Below are 20092 nucleotides of genomic sequence, written 5' to 3' on the forward strand. Positions count from 1 at the left end.
GTTTAACTTTCTGGAACCAGTTTTTTTTTTATTGCTCTCCACCAGAGTTCCCCTTTAAATTACTCAAATTTAACACTGGCTGTGTTTGCCAGTCATCAGGCACGGAGCGGAGTTCGCTCTGTGCACCGAATGACAGGGTTGCCGCAGCGGAGATTGCAGGGGTCCCCAGTGAATAGGGATAAGATTTTTTCAGCAGAGTAAGGGGTTAAAACTGATTTCTTTGAAACACTGCATAGTTAAAACAACCATATACACTGCTCAAAAAGGTAAAGGGAAGACTTACACAACACAATGAAACTCCAAGTCACTGACACTTGTGTGAAATCCCACTGTCCACTCAGGAAGAACACTGACTGACAATCAATTTCACATGGAACAGACAACAGGTGGAAATTATAGGCAATTAGCAAGACACCCCCAATAAAGGAGTGGTTCTGCAGGTGGTGACCACAGACCACTTCTCAGTTCCTATACTTCCTGGCTGATGTTTTGGTCACTTTTGAATGCTGGCGGTGCTTTCACTCTAGTGGTAGCATGAGACGGAGTCTACAACCCACACAAGTGGCTCAGGTAGTGCAGCTCATCCAGGATGGCACATCAATGCGAGCTGTGGCAAGAAGGTTTGCTGTGTCTGTCAGCGTAGTGTCCAGAGCATGGAGGCGCTACCAGGAGACAGGCCAGAGCATCAGGAGACATGGAGGAGGCTGTAGGAGGGCAACAAACCAGCAGCAGGACCGATACCTTCACCTTTGTGCAAGGAGGAGCACTGCCAGAGCCCTGTAAAATGACCTCCAGCAGGCCACAAATGTGCATGTGTCCACTCAAACAGTCAGAAACAGACTCCATGAGGGTGGTATGAGGGCCCGACGTCCACAGGTGGGGGTTATGTTTACAGCCCAACACCATGCAGGACATTTGGCATTTGCCAGAGAATACCAAGATTGGCAAATTCACCACTGGCGCCCTGTGCTCTTCACAGATGAAAGCAGGTTCACACTGAGCACATGTGACAGACGTGACAGAGTCTGGAGACGCCGTGGAGAACGTTCTGCTGCCTGCAACATCCTCCAGCATGACCGGTTTGGTGGTCGGTCAGTAATGGTGTGGGGTGGCATTTCTTTGGGGGGGCCGCACAGCCCTCCATGTGCTTCCCAGAGGTAGCCTGACTGCCATTAGGTACAGAGATCCTCAGACCCCTTGTGAGACCATATGATGGTGCGGTTGGCCCTGGGTTCCTCCTAATACAAGACAATGCTAGACCTCATGTGGCTGGAGTGTGTCGGCAGTTCCTACAAGAGGAAGGCATTGATGCTATGGACTGGTCGCCCGTTCCCCTGAATCCGATTGAGCACATCTGGGACGTCTCGCTCCATCCACCACAGACTGTCCAGGAGTTGGCGGATGCTTTAGTCCAGGTCTGGGAGGACATCCCTCAGGAGACCATCCTCCACCTCATCAGAAGCATGCCCAGGTGTTGTAGGGAGGTCATACGGGCACGTGGAGGCCACACACACTACTGAGCCTCATTGGGACTTGTATTAAGGACATTACATAAAGTTGGATCAGCCTGTAGTGGGGTTTTCCACTGTGATTTTGAGTGTGACTCCATATCCAGACCTCCATGGGTTGATACATTTGATTTCCAGTGATAATTTTTGTGTGATTTTGTTGTCAGCGCATTCAACTATGTAAAGAGGAAAGTATTTCATACGATTAGTTCATTCATTCAGATCTAGGACGTGTTATCGCAGTGTTCACTTTATTTTTTTGAGCAGTGTAAAAGAAAATAACCAAAAGCATAAACCGCAAAGCGTAAATGACTAATGAAGTCGAAAGCTGCATCCAAAACCGGAGCCCGGGAGATCTGCCAGCCCTGATGTACAACGTGTTGTGATCTAATCTGTGTTATTCTTTATGTAAGGAGGAATGTTCCATTGATCTACAGATATATAAACTCAGCCAATGGCTTAAAGTGTTACTGTCACTTTAACCCAGTGTTTCCTAACCACTGTGCCTCCAGCATGCTGGGGGTTGTAGTTTTGCAACAGCTGGAGGCACCCTTGTTGGGAAACACTGCCCTATGTGAAGGCAGCGAAAGGACTGGTAAACTACTCGGATGACAAAATCATCCACACATCCTGCCGAGAACGCCAAAAGGAATCACACCAAAATGTTAGAGGGGTACTCTGGTGGAAAACTTTTTATTTTTTATTTTATTTTTTTAAATCAACTGGTGCAAGAAAGTTAAACAGATTTGTAAATTACTTCTATTAAGAAATCTTAATCCTTCCAGTACTTATTAGTTGCTGAATACTACAGAGGAAATGATTTTCTTTTTGGAACACAGAGCTCTCTGCTGACATCATGAGCACAGTGCTCTCTGCTGACATCTCTGTCCATTTTAAGAACTGTCCAGAGTAGGAGAAAATCCCCATAGAAAACATATGCTGCTGTAGACAGTTCCTAAAATGGACAGAGATGTCAGCAGAGAGCACTGTGGTCATGATGTCAGCAGAGAGCTCTGTGTTAAAAAAAGAAAATTATTTCCTCTGTAGTATTCAGCAACTAATGAGTACTGGAAGGATTAAGATTTTTTAATAGAAGTAAATTACAAATCTGTTTAACTTTCTGGCACCAGTTGATAAAAAAAAAAAAACGTTTTCCCCCGGAGTACCCCTTTAAGCTACTTTGTAAAACAGACATAAAATGAAGTTTGTCAGGATATAGAAGAGTGTTTCCCAACCAAGGTGCCTTTGGCTGTTGCAAAACTACAACTCCCAGCATGCCCGGACAGCCGAAGGCTGTCCGGGCATGCTGGGAGTTGTAGTTTTGCAACAGCTGGAGGCACATTGGTTAGGAAACACTGGATTAAAGCGACAGTAACACTTTAAGCTTCTAGAAATCCCTGGTGTTCCCATAAATCTATGACCTCATTTGCTTTCCTTCTCTCATGCTATACAGTACAGGCTGCCCCCTTATGGTCATGCTGTGATCCTGCACACTAGTGTCTAGAACACGTTATGAAGTCATTAGGTAACGATTAACTGTACTTATCCTAATTGCTTATTAACATCTTAAACATTTTACTTAATTCAGAATAGAATGAATGGAACATTCCGCCTTAATATAAACAATTATACGGTATGATCGGAAGCGCTGCGCTTTACGTGTAGACGGGTGACGGTAATGGATCTATCGGTATTGAGGCCATATAGGGCTGAGTTACATTCAGGTCATTATATATATATATATATATATATATATATATATAATCTGATAAGTCAAATAAATAACATTGAATACATTGTGGTATCTGTTATAGCTATAAGTCAAGTAAACAATAGATTATACACTCACCGGCCACTTTATTAGGTACACCTGTTCAATCGCTTGTTAACACAAATAGCTAATCAGCCAATCACGTGGCAGCAACTCAATGCATTTAGGCATGTAGACGTGATCAATACAACTTGCTTAAGTTTAAAGGGGTACTCCCCTGGAAAACAATTATTATTATTATTATTTTTTAAATCAACTGGTGCCAGAAAGTTAAACAGATTTGTAAATTACTTCTATTAAAAAATCTTAATCCTTCCAGTACTTATCAGCTGCTGTATGCTCCACAGGAAGTTCATTTTTTGTCTGACCACAGTGCTCTCTGCTGACACCTCTGTCCATTTTAGGAACTGTCCAGGAGAGGTTTGCTATGGGAATTTGCTCCTACTCTGGACAGTTCCTAAAATGAACAGAGGTGTCAGCAGAGACAGAAAAGACAGACAAAAAGAAATGAACTTCCTGTGGAGCATAGAGCAACTGAGAAGTACTGGAAGGATTAAGATTTTTTAATAGAAGTAATTTACAAATCTGTACAACTTTCTGGCACCAGTTGACTTATTTGATTTTTTTTTCCAGGGGAGTACCCCTTTAAACTGAGAATCAGAATATGGGATTTAAAGGGGTGCTCCGGTGGAAAAAAAAAATGTTTTCCAAATCAACTTGTTCCAAAAAGTTATACGGATTTGTAAATGACTTCTATTAAAAATCTTAATCCTTCCAGTAATTATCAGCTTCTGTATTCTCCACAGGAAGTTGTGTAGTTCTCTCTGTCTAACCACAGTGCTCTCTGCTGACACCTCTGTCCATGGCAGGAACTGTCCAGAGCAGGAGAGGTTTGCTATGGGATTTGCTCCTGCTCTGGACAGTTCCTGACACGGACAGAGGTGTCAGCAGAGAGCACTGTGGTCAGACTGGAGAGAACTACGCAACTTTCTCTAAAGCATACAGCAGCTGATAAGTACAGGAAGGATTAAGATTTTTCTAAAGAAGTAATTTACAAATCTGACCTCAAGGGAAGGATGGCTAAATGGATAGCTGAGATGTTGTAATTGTAATGGAATATAATGATATATTATATAATAATACAACTGAGGGATGTGGCTGGTAAAATAGGTGTTTTATTAACTAATAATACAACATACAGTATTGGATTCATCCAAGTTCCCAAGCAGGGCTTATGGGAGTGGTAGACAAGATGTTTATGTGACAATAAAGTATGTGTACATATAAAACAAGAAATAAAAATATATAACGATATCCAAATAGTCAGTAGATTATACGGATATCATAAAACATCTTAAAATGACGATTCATGAGATGTTTGAAAAAATAGTTGCAGCGCTGGAATACATAAGATAAACCTATTCAGGAGGGGTGTTGGGCTGGAGTTTATATAGTAAGTTAAAGGGGTACTCCGGCCCCAAGACATCTTATCTCCTATCCGCTGGGAACCCCCCCGTAAGTACTGCCCGAAGTGCTGGAGGCTCTCAGTCTTATGCCTCCCGACCAAGGGGACGGAGTATCGTGACAACACGACTCCGCCCCCGTGTGACATCACACCCCGCCCCCTCAATGCAAGTCTATGGGAGGGGCGTGACAGAGAATGGTCCGAAAAAGAGAAAAAATATCCAGTTGTGTGGATAAAAAGGTCTTGTTGGTGTCAGAGGTGAATGGGCAGATTGGTTCTAGATAACATAAAGGCAATTAAAACTCAAATAACCACTTGTTACAACCAAGGTGTTCAGAATTCCATTTCTGACTGCACAACATATTCAACCTTGTAGCAGATGGGCTACAGCAGCGGATGGCCACACTGGGGGCCACTCCTGTCAGGTAAGAACCGGAAACTGAGGCTACAATTCACACAGGAACCAAAACTGGAAGAACGTTGTCTGGTCTGAGGAGTCTCCATTCCATTCAATTAACCAAAGTAATATACTTAAAATTGTCCTATTCCGACTCCTTTAACTTCTGTCTATGAACCTGTATGAGGGTCATTTTTTGCACCATGATCTCTCATTTTTATTGGTACCATATTTTTTTTTTACATTTTTGATACATTTTTATAACGCAATTGTGGTGTTTGGTATATTTATCATGTACTATACATTTCATGAACTATCTTATATGAAGGATAGTCTTATGCCTATCCCTATCTTATATGAAGGATAGCCTTATACCTATCCCTATCTTATATGATGAATAGTCTTATGCCTGTCCCTATCTTATATGAAGGATAGCCTTATGCCTATCCCTATCTTATATGATGAATAGTCTTATGCCTGTCCCTATCTTATATGAAGGATAGCGTTATGCCTATCCCTATCTTATATGAAGGATAGCCTTATGCCTATCCCTGTCTTATATGTAGAATAGCCCTATGCTTGTCCCTATCTTATATGAAGGATAGTCTTATGCCTGTCCCTATCTTATATGAAGGATAGCCTTATACCTATCCCTATCTTATATGAAGGATAGCCTTATGCCTATCCCTATCTTATATGAAGGATAGTCTTATGTCTATCCCCATCTTATATGAAGGATAGCCGTATGTCTATCCCTATCTTATATGAAGGATAGTCTTATGCCTGTCCCTATCTTATATGAAGGATAGCCTTATGCCTATCCCTATCTTATATGAAGGATAGCCTTATGTATATCCCTATCTTATATGAAGGTAGCCTTATGTTTATCCCTATCTTATATGAAGGATAGCCTTATGCCTAGCTCTATCTTATATGAAGGTTAGCCTTATGCCTATCCCTATCTTAAATGAAGGATAGCCTTATGCCTATCCCTATCTTATATGAAGGATAATCTTATGTTTATCCCTATCTTATATGGAGGATAGCCTTATGCCTATTCCTATCTTATATGAAGGATCTCCTTATGCCTATCCCTATCTTATATGAAGGATAGCCTTATGTCTATCCCTATCTTATATGAAGGATAGCCTTATGCCTATCCCAATCTTATATGAAGAATAGCCTTATGCCTATCCCTATCTTATATGAAGGGTATCCTTATGTTTATCCCTATCTTATATGAAGGTAGCCTTATGCCTAGCTCTATCTTATATGAAGGTTAGTCTTATGCCTATCCCTATCTTATATGAAGGATAGCCTTATGCCTATCCCTATCTTATATGAAGAATAATCTTATGTTTATCCCTATCTTATATGGAGGATAGCCTTATACCTATTCCTATCTTATATGAAGGATCTCCTTATGCCTATCTCTATCTTATATGAAGGATAGCCTTATGCCTATCCCTATCTTATATGAAGGATATCCTTATGTCTATCCCTATCTTATATGAAGGATAGCCTTATGCCTATTCCTATCTTATATGAAGGATATACTTATGTCTATCCCTATCTTATATGAAGATTGGTTCTAGATAACAAAAAAACAGAAACCAGAAGAGGAAACACGATGAGATCCCCTTTTGCCTTATGCCTATCCCTGTCTTATATGAAGGATAGCCTTATGCCTATCCCTATCTTATATGAAGGATAGCCTTATGCCTATCTCTATCTTATATGAAGGATAACCTTATGCCTATCCCAATCTTATATGAAGAATAGCCTTATGCCTATCCCTATCTTATATGAAGGATAGCCTTATGTCTATCCCTATCTTATATGAAGAATAGCCTTATACCTATCCCTATCTTATATGAAGGATAGCCTTATACCTATCCCTATCTTATATGAAGGATAGCCTTATGCCTATCCCTATCTTATATGAAGGATATCCTTATGTCTATCCCTATCTTATATGAAGGATAGCCTTATGCCTATTTCTATCTTATATGAAGGATATCCTTATGTCTATCCCTATCTTATATGAAGGATAGCCTTATGCCTATTCCTGTCTTATATGAAGGATAACCTTATGTCTATCCCTATCTTATATGAAAGATAGCCTTATGCCTATTCCTGTCTTATATGAAGGATAACCTTATGCCTATCCCTATCTTATATGAAAGATAGCCTTATGCCTATCCCTATCTTATATGAAGGATAGTCTTATGCCTATCCCTATCTTATATGAAGAATAGTCTTATGTCTATCCCTATCTTATATGAAGAATAGCCTTATACCTATCCCTATCTTATATGAAGGATAGCCTTATGCCTATCCCTATCTTATATGAAGGATAATCTTATGTCTATCCCTATCTTATATGAAGGATAGCCTTATGCCTATCCCTATCTTATATGAAGAATAGCCTAATGCCTATCCCTATCTTATATGAAGAAGAGCCTTATGTCTATCCCTATCTTATATCTATCCCTATCTTACATGAAGGATAACCTTATTCCTATTCCTATCTTATATGAAGGATAGTCTTATGCCTATTCCTGTCTTATATGAAGGATAACATTATGTCTATCCCTATCTTATATGAAGGATATCCTTATGTCTATCCCTATCTTATATGAAGGAAAGCCTTATGCCTATCCCTATCTTATATGAAGGATAGCCTTATATCTATCCCTATCTTATATGAAGGATAGCCTTATGTTTATCCCTATCTTATATGAAGGATAGCCTTATGCCTATCCCTATCTTATATGAAGGATAGCCTTATGTTTATCCCTATCTTATATGGAGGATAGCCTTATGCCTATCTCTATCTTATATGAAGGATAGCCTTATGCCTATCCCTATCTTATATGAAGGATAGCCTTATGTTTATCCCTATCTTATATGAAGGATAGCCTTATGCCTATCTCTATATTATATGAAGAATAGCCTTATGCCTATCCCTATCTTATATGAAGATTGGTTCTAGATAACAAAAAAACAGAAACCAGAAGAGGAAACATGATGAGATCCCCTTTTCCCTTATGCCTATCCCTGTCTTATATGAAGGATAGCCTTATGCCTATCCCTATCTTATATGAAGGATAGCCTTATGCCTATCTCTATCTTATATGAAGGATAACCTTATGCCTATTCCAATCTTATATGAAGAATAGCCTTATGCCTATCCCTATCAAATATGAAGGATATCCTTACGTCTATCCCTATCTTATATGAAGGATAGCCTTATGCCTATTCCTATCTTATATGAAGGATAGTCTTATGTCTATCTCTATCTTATATGAAGGATAGCCTTATGCCTATTCCTGTCTTATATGAAGGATAACCTTATGCCTATCCCTATCTTATATGAAGGATAGTCTTATGCCTATCCCTATCTTATATGAAGGATAGCCTTATGCCTATCCCTATCTTATATGAAGAATAGCCTTATGCCTATCCCTATCTTATATGAAGAATAGTCTTATGTCTATCCCTATCTTATATGAAGGATAGCCTTATACCTATCCCTATCTTATATGAAGGATATCCTTATACCTATCTCTATCTTATATGAAGGATAGCCTTATGCCTATCCCTATCTTATATGAAGATATCCTGCTATCTTCCTCTTTCGTTCCAGGGCCGACTTGGAGCATAGGTGGAGCTCAGTGACGCCATCACTCCTGCTTCTCTGCTGGGTCCCGCTTCTAGCAAACAGTAGCAGTGACATCACGAAGCTCCGCCCATGCTCCATGTCAGCGCTGGAACGGAAGTTACAGAAGAAGATAGCGGGAGAAGCGGAGCACCGAACATTTGACATCCCCCCCCCCCCTTATGATGTCTTAATTCTACAGCAATGTTTACCTATTTTTTAATTTACATTTATTCCATACAATCTAGAACCTTATGTAGTTCAAGTATTAGAAAATAGTTGTATTTAAACAAATCACTGAATACTGTAATTGACTTTCATTTACTACCTGTAAACTAGGTTAAAGGGGTACTCGTTTTTTAAGTCAACTGGTGCCAGAAAGTTAAACAGATTTGTAAATCACTTCTATTAAAAAATCTTAATCCTTCCAGTAATTTTTAGAGGCTGTATACTAAAGAGAAATCCAAAAAAGAAATGCGTTTCCTGTGATGTCCTGACCACAGTGCTCTCCGCTGACCTCTGCTGTCCATTTTAGGAACTGTCTAGAGCAGGAGAAAATCTCCATAGCAAACATATGCTGCTCTGGACAGCAGAGGTCAGCAGAGAGCACTGTGGTCATGACATCAGAGGAAATGCATTTGTTTTTTGGATTTCTCTTTAGTATGCAGCCCCTAAAATGTACTGGAAGGATTAAGATTTTTTAATAGAAGTGATTTACAAATCTGTTTAACTTTCTGGCACCAGTTGATTTAAAAAAAGTTTTCCATGGGAGTACCCCTTTAAGGATGACTAGTAGTACATGTGCATAGTGTTACAGCTTTGTGATATTAGCAGTGCCATGGACTAACATGAGTGACGTATCTGAGCGTTACATTAACACAATGGCGCCATTGTAAGGTAAAGGGAGACATCTTGTGGTTAATTCTTGTATCTAGGTCTGAGTAGGTTTACTCTTTATGTTTTTGATAGGATATTTATCTGGAACATATAGGGATAAAGATGTAACTTAAAGGGGTACTCCGCCCCTAGACATCTTATCCCCTATCCAAAGGATAGGGGATAAGATGTCAGATCGCCGCGGTGCCGCTGCTGGGGAGCCCTGGGATCGCTGCTGCGGCACCCCGCCATCATTACAGCACAGAGCCAGTTCACTCTGTGCGTATTGATGGGCGATACGGGGGACGGAGCAGCGTGATGTCATGGCTCCGCCCCTCGTGACATCACGGCCCATCCCCTTAATGCAAGTCTATGGGAGGGGGCGTGACGACCGTCGCGCCCCCTCCCATAGACTTGTATTGAAAGGGGCGGGCCGTGATGTCACGAGGGGCGGAGCCGTGACATAACGATGCTCTGGCCCCTGTATTGCCCATCATTATGTGCAGAGCGAACTCCAGGGCTCCCCAGCAGCGGGACCACGGCGATTTGACATCATATCCCCTATCCTTTGGATAGGAGATAAGATGTCTAGGGGCGGAGTGCCCCTTTAAGTCATGTGGGAAAGAAACTGGCCAAAACATGCAATGAGTTGTCGGTCTGTATGAATGCAGTGTCCCACTGTGTGTCTCTTGGATTGCTTACTGGTTGATGGACAAATACTCCCCCACTTTAGTGTGATGTATCTTGATATATTTACACACTAAGCAGTCTTTCATTTACATTGAAAATATATGACTATTGTACTGCCACCTAGTGGTTATCTGATATTAAGACAAGAGTAAGAGACGGGCTGTGGGCATACACACAGGGATACATACAGCAAGAGGTCCTCGGTTTAGGTACCCTGTTAGAAGAAGAAGTTGGTAGACTAGTGAGGAGTAAGTAGGAGGATGTAGAAGGTGACGAGAACTCACCTCACCACTCATAGCCTAGTCTTTAGAGACCACCCTGGGTCACATGTAGGCTGTAGCCATAGCCCAGCAGAGACAACAGTTTGCCCAGGAGGGCCAATCATTGAAAGGATACTCCACCGCCAATGTTAGGAAGTAAATGTTCCAAACGCTGTTTTCGCGCCGCAGGGGTTGGTCACGTCCCTCGTGACATCATGGCCACACCCCTCAATGCAAATCAATGGGAGGGAGCGTGACGGCCGTCACGCTCCCTCCCATTGACTTGCATTGAGGGGGCATGACCATGATGTTACAGGGGCGTGGCCGACACCCGCAGCGCGAAAACAGCATTTGGAACATTTACTTCCTAACATTGGCCAGTGGAGGACCTCATTATGTACAAGACAGTGAGGATAATGCTATCCAAGGGCCTTGCTGCATTCTTTTCATTCATTATCAGGACCACGCCCTGTCACGCCTCCTCCCATAGACTTGCATTGAGGGGGTGGGGCTTGACATCATGAGGGGTTCGGGCTATGATATCACAAGCTCCCGGCACCGGCTCCAGCGTTCGGAACAGTTTGCTCCAAATGCTGAGCAGTGGAGTACCATTTTAACTTATCCCCTATCCACAGGATGAGTAGCTGATCGCGGGGGGTCCAACCGCTGGGGCCCCCCGCGATCACAGGGACAGAACCCGGCGCTCAGTGAGGAGCATGTGCTGCAGGTGGCATGCACTCCATTTATTTTTATGGGAGTGCCAAAAAGATCCGAGTACAGCTATACTTATTGGTTCTCGGGCATCATTGGCGCTCCCATAGAAATGAATAAGGGATAAGTTAAAGGGGTTATCCAGGAAAAAACTTTTATAGAAAGTTAAACAGGTTTGTAAATTGCTTCTATTAAAAAATCTTAATCCTTTCAGTACTTATCAGCTGAGTTGTTCTTTTCTGTCCAAGTGCTCTCTGATGACACCTGTCTCGGGAACATGTCCAGAGTAGAAGCAAATCCCCATAGCAAACCTCTTCTACTCTGCGCAGTTCCCGAGACAAGCAGAGATGTCAGCAGAGAGCACTGTGGTCAGACAGAAAAGAGCAACTTCAGCAGCTGATAATTATTGGAAGGATTAAGATTTTTTTAATAGAAGTAATTTACAAATATATAAAAGTTTTTTCCTGGAATACCCCTTTAATGTGGATAGGTGATAAGTGAATTTTCGCCAGAGTACTCCTTTAACCTCTCGGTTTCTCTACCAGTAAACAATGTTACATACCAAAACATAACGGTAGGTGGCAGCAGAATACCAGATAATACAGAACAGCATCATATAGAGCACAAATATTCAAAAGAGTGTGCAAATTCAAGGTAAAGGTACAAATACAACATCAGTGAATCAAAGGTTCTCAAAGGGTGCAGTAGGACACCGCATTGTACTCTGTGTCCCAGAGTAGTAAAGATAGGGCTCCCAAAAATAATAAAGGTATGCCGTTACCTTCTTATATGAATTTGAGATTCGAGGCGTGCAGGACAGCGTGTTTTTAGAGGGGATTCCTCTCTTCATCAGGTCCCTGATGAAGAGAGGAATCCTCTTTAGAAACGCGTTGTCCTGCACACCTCGAATCTGTTTAACGATTATTGCCCGTGTATATCAATGGTACATTGGAAATAAAACGTTAACACAGTATTCCTGCAAAAATTGTCTTTTGAATCCCGGTGAAGCGCTGCAGAACCAGACGGATTTTGGGTCCGTCCCCTGCCACGGACGCCCGCAACCCACTCCAGCCTATATAGTAAAATGTACTATATACATATATAGTGTCAAATATAATATGGTGCCCAATATCAATTTCCCTACAAAGAGCCCTATATAAAACCATGTCCTCCAAAGTGCCCTATATAAAATTACCCAGCATTCCCATATAAAACTATGCTCCCCAAGTGATTCATATGAACTTTTTTCCCATATATTAGCCTGTTCTCAATACTTACCTATCCTCATGGATGAGTCCACCATTGCTGTTATGTCTGTATTCTGTGTTTTTCTGTGTTGGTGTGTATTCACACCTGCTTTGGTTGTCTGACCATCAGTTAACCCGTTCATTCCCTGCATATCCCGAGCCTATTTAGCTGTGTTATTATCCTGTTGTTCAGTCCTGTACATGTTATCATATCTACTGTTTATCATGTCTCTGGTTCCTGAAAGGTGTTAACCTCTCGTCTTCTTGACATGTACTCCGACCTTGTACAGTCCATTTATTATTTTGACTCTGAAGCCCCAGCACATTAGCGCATTGTATGGACCATCTTTGTAGTTGTAGATCCGTCGCATAGGGCAGAAATGCAACAGGAAGAGACAGGGGCTGCAATGTTGCACTGGTGGGTGCACTGATGTCTTTGCACTGTGTGAGTGTCTGGTGTGCAGTAACAAGGTGTGCCATATTTGTGAAAACTAGAATTAATTGGGTCCCCATTCTATCATTTAGATCACTCCCCATTCCTTCCCTGCCAAAACTGTTCCCTATGCCCCCCTTTTACTAACTGCACCTGCACCCCATGTCCCCTTTTCTCAGACTACTCCCCATGTCCCCCTTTCACAGACCGCTCTCCAAAAAAGGTTAAAGGACTTAAGCTAGAAAGAAAGAAGTGACAGAGGGGAGATGATAGAAACTTTTATATACTTAAAGGGAATCAAGGAGGAGCAGAGATTTATATAGAAGAAAAAAACTACCACAAGAGGACATAGTGTTATATTAGAGGGGAAAGGTTTCTGCAGTAATATCCGGAAGTATTACTTTACTGATAGAGTAGTGGATACATGGAATAGCCTTCCTGTAGAAGTGGTAGCTGCAGATACAATGGAGTTTATGCATGCATGGGATAGGCATTAGGCTATCCCTCATATAAGATAGGGATAGATATAAGGCTATTCTTCATGTAAGATAGGGATAAGCATAAGACTATCCTTCATATAAGATAGGGATAGGTATAAGGCTATCCTTCATATAAGATAGGGATAGGCATAAGGCTATCCTTCATATAAGATAGGGATAGGCATAAGGCTAGCCTTCATATAAGATAGGGATAGACATAAGACTATCCTTCACATAAGATAGGGATAGGCATAAGGCTATCCTTCATATAAGATAGGGATAGGTATAAGGCTATCCTTCATATAAGATAAGGATAAGCATAAGACTATGCTTCATATAAGAAAGGGATAGGCATAAGGCTATCCTTCATATAAGATAGGGATAGGCATAAAACTATCCTTCATATAAGATACGGATAGGCATAAGGCTACCCTTCATATAAAATAGGGATAGGCACAAGGCTACCCTTCATATAAGATAGAGATATGCATAAGATACCCTTCATATAAGATAGGGATAGGCATAAGCTACCCTTCATATAAGATAGGTATAAGGCTATCCTTCATATAAGATAGGGATAGGCATAAGGCTATTCTTCATATAAGATAGAGATAGGCATAAGCATAAGGCTATCCTTCATATAAGATAGTGTCGGGGACTATTCATATCATTCAAAATATTGGGCAGACTAGATGGGCCAAATGGTTCTTATTTGTCAACACATTCTATACCCCCCCCCCCCTCCCCACACACACACACAGACTTTTATGCGCCCCCTCACAGACTGCTCCCCATGTTTCCTCCTCTCACACTCAACTGCTTTCTATGACCCCTCTTACACAGACTTCTTTTCATGTCCCTCCTCTGCTCCCTAAGTCCCATCTCTCTCATAGACTTCTCCCCATGCCCCCCTTCTCAATAAAACAGACTGCTCCCTTTGCCTCATATCACTAAGCCTTCTCCCCATGCCCCCTTCGTTGCACTCAAGAACCCCTACCCCCCACACACATAGGCTACAATATTCCAAAATTTTGAACGCTAGTGTAAAACTGACTCCCTCCACCACCACCATTTTGGGTGTATACACATGTTCCCCCAGCCTATCACATGTTGTAATATCAACAGTCAGAAGGTGGTGTCTCCCTATATTGCATCGTCTGGGACCTCAAGGCAAAAACTCAAAGGCACCCTACTTGACTTCAGCGATTCCAAATGTCTACTAAGAAATAGTACAGTGATTATGGGGTTAACTTGTATACTGTGAAATGGATGGGAACCGGACCCGGTATCAGATGAGTATCTGCCCCCTTCCTAATTAGTTATCAGGATCAGTGCATGCACGAGAGAGAAAAATCACACTGACACAAGGTTCGGCAAATTATACTTCCTGTATTTACAACAGTTACATGGGTTTATATAGACTAACAATGTGCCGTGTGCAAATCCATCCGTCATGAACAGCTGTCCTTGTGATTGGTTTCTTCCATCTTTAGGTGTTCCTCATCCAGCACGTGGGTCTTATCATCTTGGGTTCAGCTCTCTCTGGAGGCGCCATCTTATACACATTGTTTCAAGCACGATGGGAGGGGAAGCGAGCTAGTGAGTGGCCATTTTAGCTTATCCATTACAACTGTACATATCCATTGCCAATGCGATATAGAACGCACAACATAAATTGTCTTTTCTGAAACATTGCAGCTCAGTTACACCCACACATGAATTATGGCATAGTAATCTACTGTGTCAATGGACATATTTAGGATAATAACATATCGCACATTTTATATCCTACCGTATATACTCGAGTATAAGCCGGGGTTTTTCAGCACAATTTTTCATGCTGAAAATGCCCCCTTGGCTTATACACGAGTGAACAAGAACGCTTCTGGCTTAGCTGTGAGGGAGATGGGCCGGGCCATCCATCTTCGGCCATCTATGCTGCAGGGACTGTCCGGTGGGGAGGGTTAGTTATTCCGGGCTGTCCATCTTCACTGGGAGGCCCTCTTCTCCGCTCCGGGCCGGCCCTGAACTAGTGACGCTGCATTGACGCCACCGCGCAGGGACGTTCATGTGCAGGGACGTCACGGACGTCTGCTGCGCACGGACGTCCCTGCGCGTCGTCAACGCAATGTCACAAGTCCGGGGCAAGCCCGGAGCGGAGAAGAGGGCATCCTGGTGAAGATGGACAGCCCGGAAACGACTGACCCTCCCCACCGGACGGTCCCTGCAGCATAGATGGCCGAAGATGGACGGCCGGACCAGCTCACCCTTCCTTCCCATCTAGAAAGCAACAACTGGGGAGGTGAGTAGAAAACAAAAGGAGGGACTGGATGATGACGAAGGGACTGACAGGCGATGATGATGAAGGAGAGGGATGATGACGAGGGGGATAATGACGAGGGGGATAATGACGAGGGTGAAGATGACAGAGTGATAATGACAGGGTTGATGATGATGGGTTGATGATGACGGGGTTGATGATGACGGGGTTGATGATGACGGGGGTGTTAATGATGGGGGTCGGGATGATGACAGGGGGGATGATGTATTTCCCCCCCCCCCCTAGGCTTATAGTCGAGTCAATAACTTTTCCTCGGTTTTTGGGGTGAAATTAGGGGCCTCGGCTTACATTCGGAATGGCTAATACTCGAGTATATACGGTAATTCTTGACTTGTACCAAATCATCAGTTACAGGCTGAATCTGTACTTTTTATGTAAAAACAGGGTTGTATTTATTTATATATATATATATATTTTTTTTTTAAGGGTAGGGTCCCACACAGCGCTTACACAGCAGAGAGAAATCGGGGAAATACCCTACGTATGAGTATTTACGGGAAATATGCTGCATAGGCTTTCCCCACTGCAGCCCTGTGTGTGCAGTAAGGTTTGGCCCGCCTCCAAACCTTACTGCACACACAGGGCGGTGTCTGCTGATACACAGTGCGCATTTCACACATTTCCCGCTGTCCAGAAGATTCCGTGCAGTGCCAAATACGCTGCGTATGCGTTGTGTGTGACCCTACCCTTATAGAATATACTTCCTTCTTTGGTCCCATTTTGTACTTTATTATTTTTTTTACTGTGTGATGTATGCTGTATTTTTTATGCCCAATGAAGGAAGAGACTCTAGTAAATTGCCCCCATTTCCTTTGTAGGGAGTCCAACATGGGGGTGATTATTAGACAAGCAGGCCCAGTGGTCAGCCAATGCTCGCTCATTGGCCGTTCTCGTGTTTTGAAATTGTAGTTTGTGGGCCACACATTACCCTTTGTTATAGGGGATGTGCAACCGAAGCATGATAGAAATATGGGCCACACGAATGACGCCCTGCCTGCCCAATACCAAGCTGCCCAATAGGCTCAGTAAACGACTGCCGAACTAGGAAATCGGCACTTATATTGGGCAGGGGTTGGGCTGTGTAGCTATTTAGGGAAACAATGACCTACATGTACATCATCGGTGCGATAATGGACATTGAATCAAGCTCTGGAGCTGCGCTCACTTCAAAGGTGGTGAGTAACAGCTGCTATCAGCAGCCGAGACTCACCGCTAATACCAGACATCATGCTAATGTCCGGCATTTCACCCTTTAGATGCTGCGATCTAAAGGGTGAGCAAAAGCTGGTATCAGCAGCGGGGACCCACCACTAGTGCTAGACATCGGAGATCACGCTAGTGTCCGCCATTTAACCCTTTAGATGCTGTGATCAATGCTGATCATGTGTGAAGCACGTGCTGACCCAACGCTCCACGCAGCAGTGAGAGTCAGGGCTTCGTTCTATCAACAGAATAGGGGACAAGGGTCTTATAGCGGGGGGAGGGGGTACCTAAGGGACCCCCAGCTATCAGACCCTCGTCCCCTATTCTGTCTATAGGGGATACGTCTTTAGGGGCTAAAATACCCCTCCAATGTTGGAATTTCATTGTGCATCTAAATCATTTTATCCAAAGATCTATTCCGTTTTCCGCAGTCAATATTCAGGTTAATATTTCTTAGCCCCATCGTTTGGAGATTTCGGGAGGCGATGTGGAGGCTTCTCCGGCGCCGCGCATGTCACCTCATTCATTAGAATGTAATTCATGTCTCTAATTGTCGCATATTGTAGTTAAATGTCGCAAGAAAATGCAAGTTATGTTGATGGATATGTTCAGCCTACGCACGGGTTTGCAGTTGGATGACTTCATGTTGGAAACATTTTCTCCTATTCATCACTAGGGGGCAGTGCAATGTCAAACCTGCAGATGCATGCAAAGTCTAGTATGGAGATTTTTTTACCCACTGAAAAAAAACGACACTTCCCATAATTATTTATATGAATATCCACATAATACCAGGCTGCCCAGGGCACTTTTAGGAATAACATCAAAAGGGCAGGGGCTCAAGCCCCCTTTCAAGTCAACCTGTGCAAGTCCCAGCCTGCAAGGGTCCAGGAGTGATATTGGGGGGTATTTATCAAAGGATTTATGTGTTTTTTTTCACGTAACTTTGGCGCAATACTTTGGCGCAGTGTCTTTTTGCGCCAAAGTTTGGCGCATCTTCTCCACTGTCATTTTTACAACTTTCTCAAAATCACACGGTCCTGTGTGTGATTTTAACATTAGTCAGTAATTCATCATTTGCGCCAATCGATCTTTGGCACAATTTTGCGCCTTTAGGCATTTTTTTGGGCGCAAATATCCCGCCAAGAAATTTTGCACATGGAAAACACACATAGCAATGTCAGAAAATGTAAAGGCGTCAAAATACATTAAAAAGGGCTGCTCGATACTATCCTGCGACATAGTTGTCTCTGAGGAACCTTTACCCTCCGTTGAGCCAGCATTGGACATGGCCACACAGGTTCAGGAAAGGTAAGTGTCACGATGCCGGCTGGCAGGTAGTGGATCCTCTGTGCCAGAGAGGGATGGCGAGGACCGCGCTAGTGGACCGGTTCTAAGCCACTACAGGTTTTCACCAGAGCCCGCCGCAAAGCGGGATGGTCTTGCTGCGGCGGTAGTGACCAGGTCGTATCCACTAGCAACGGCTCACCTCTCTGGCTGCTGAAGATAGGCGAGGTACAAGGGAGTAGGCAGAAGCAAAGTCGGACGTAGCAGAAGGTCGGGGGCAGGCGGCAAGATTCGTAGTCAGGGGAGATAGCAGGAGTTCTGGTACACTGGCTATAAACACACAAAACGCTTTCTCTAGGCACAAGGGCAACAAGATCCGGCAAGGGAGTGCAAGGGAGGAGACTAGATATAGCCAGGGAACAGGTGGGAGCCAATTAAGCTAATTGGGCCAGGCACCAATCATTGGTGCACTGGCCCTTTAAATCTCAGGGAGCTGGCGCGCGCGCGCCCTAGAGAGCGGAGCCGCGCGCGCCAGCACATGACAGCAGGAGACGGGAACGGGTAAGTGACCTGGGATGCGATTCGCGAGCGGGCGCGTCCCGCTGTGCGAATCGCATCCCCAACGGCCATGACAGGGCAGCGCTCCCGGTCAGCGGGACCGACCGGGGCGCTGCGGAGAGAGAGACGCCGTACGCGCTCCGGGGAGGAGCGGGGACCCGGAGCGCTAGGCGTAACAGTACCCCCCCCCCTTAGGTCTCCCCTTCTCTTTGTCTGGTAACTGCCTCCCCTGGGATGAGGAGACCGGGAAAGGATGGAGGGATTCCTCAACAGCAGGCGGAACAGCAGGAGTAGGGATGGGGAGGGAGGGCAGAGGGCGAGACTTGGCACGGGGCAGTGTGACACCAGGACGAGGGCCAAGAGGGGACACAGAGGTTTGCCTGATGGGACTGGGAGGGGGGGAGAGGTATTTCTTGTGGCAGGCAGAGTCCTTAATGACCTTAGGGGGACCGGATACAGGAGGAACCACAGGGTCACGGCAGGGAGTACTGGGGACCGGTTGAAGGCAGTCCTTGGAACAAGAGGGACCCCAACTCTTGATCTCCCCAGTGGACCAATCCAGGGTTGGGGAATGGTGTTGAAGCCAGGGTAGTCCAAGGAGAACTTCAGAAGTGCAATTAGGAAGGACAAAAAATACAATTTCCTCGTGATGAGGTCCGATGCACATTAGGAGGGGCTCCGTGCGATAACGCACGGTGCAGTCCAATCTGGCTCCGTTGACCGCGGAAATGTGGAGTGGCTTGACAAGACGGGTCACCGGAATGCGGAATTTATTCACTAAGGACTCCCGAATAAAATTCCCAGAAGCTCCAGAGTCCAGGCAGGCCACGGCTGAGAGGGGAGAGCTGGCTGACGTAGAAATCCGAACAGGCACCGTGAGACGTGGAGAAGTCGACTTAGCATCAAGAGACGCCACACCCACGAGAGCTGGGTGCGAGCGTGCGTTTCCCAGACGTGGAGGACGGATTGGGCACTCCACCAAAAAATGTTCAGTACTGGCACAGTACAGACAAAGATTCTCTTCCTTACGGCGATTCCTCTCTTCCAGGGTCAGGCGAGACCGATCCACTTGCATGGCCTCCTCGGCGGGAGGCCTAGGCGCAGATTGCAGTGGAGACTGTGGGAGAGGTGTCCAGAGATCTAAGTCTTTTTCCTGGCGGAGCTCTTGATGCCTCTCAGAAAAACGCATGTCAATGCGAGTGGCT

The 20092-nt window shown here is 44.0% G+C and overlaps 2 protein-coding genes across 15 annotated transcripts in view; one reads left to right on the plus strand and one right to left on the minus strand.

Moving 5' to 3' along the window:
• The window catches only part of LOC130297684 (protein-glutamine gamma-glutamyltransferase E-like), a 229414-nt gene that overhangs the window by 138637 nt on the left and 70685 nt on the right, over positions 1-20092 (plus strand). For 9 of the 14 annotated variants that reach the window (XM_056550409.1, XM_056550408.1, XM_056550411.1 and 6 more), the window contains one exon: positions 14992-15097. The exons of the other annotated variants lie outside the window; for them this stretch is intronic. The gene's annotated coding sequence lies outside the window, so the exon portion shown is untranslated. The remainder of the gene's footprint in view (positions 1-14991; positions 15098-20092) is intronic. 14 annotated transcript variants of the gene reach the window in all.
• Positions 1-20092, minus strand: part of LOC130297683 (protein-glutamine gamma-glutamyltransferase 6-like) — a 97594-nt gene that overhangs the window by 69868 nt on the left and 7634 nt on the right. The gene's annotated exons all lie outside the window — the stretch shown is intronic.

Source organism: Hyla sarda, chromosome 13, assembly GCF_029499605.1.
Source record: "Hyla sarda isolate aHylSar1 chromosome 13, aHylSar1.hap1, whole genome shotgun sequence".
Taxonomy (NCBI): domain Eukaryota; kingdom Metazoa; phylum Chordata; class Amphibia; order Anura; family Hylidae; genus Hyla; species Hyla sarda.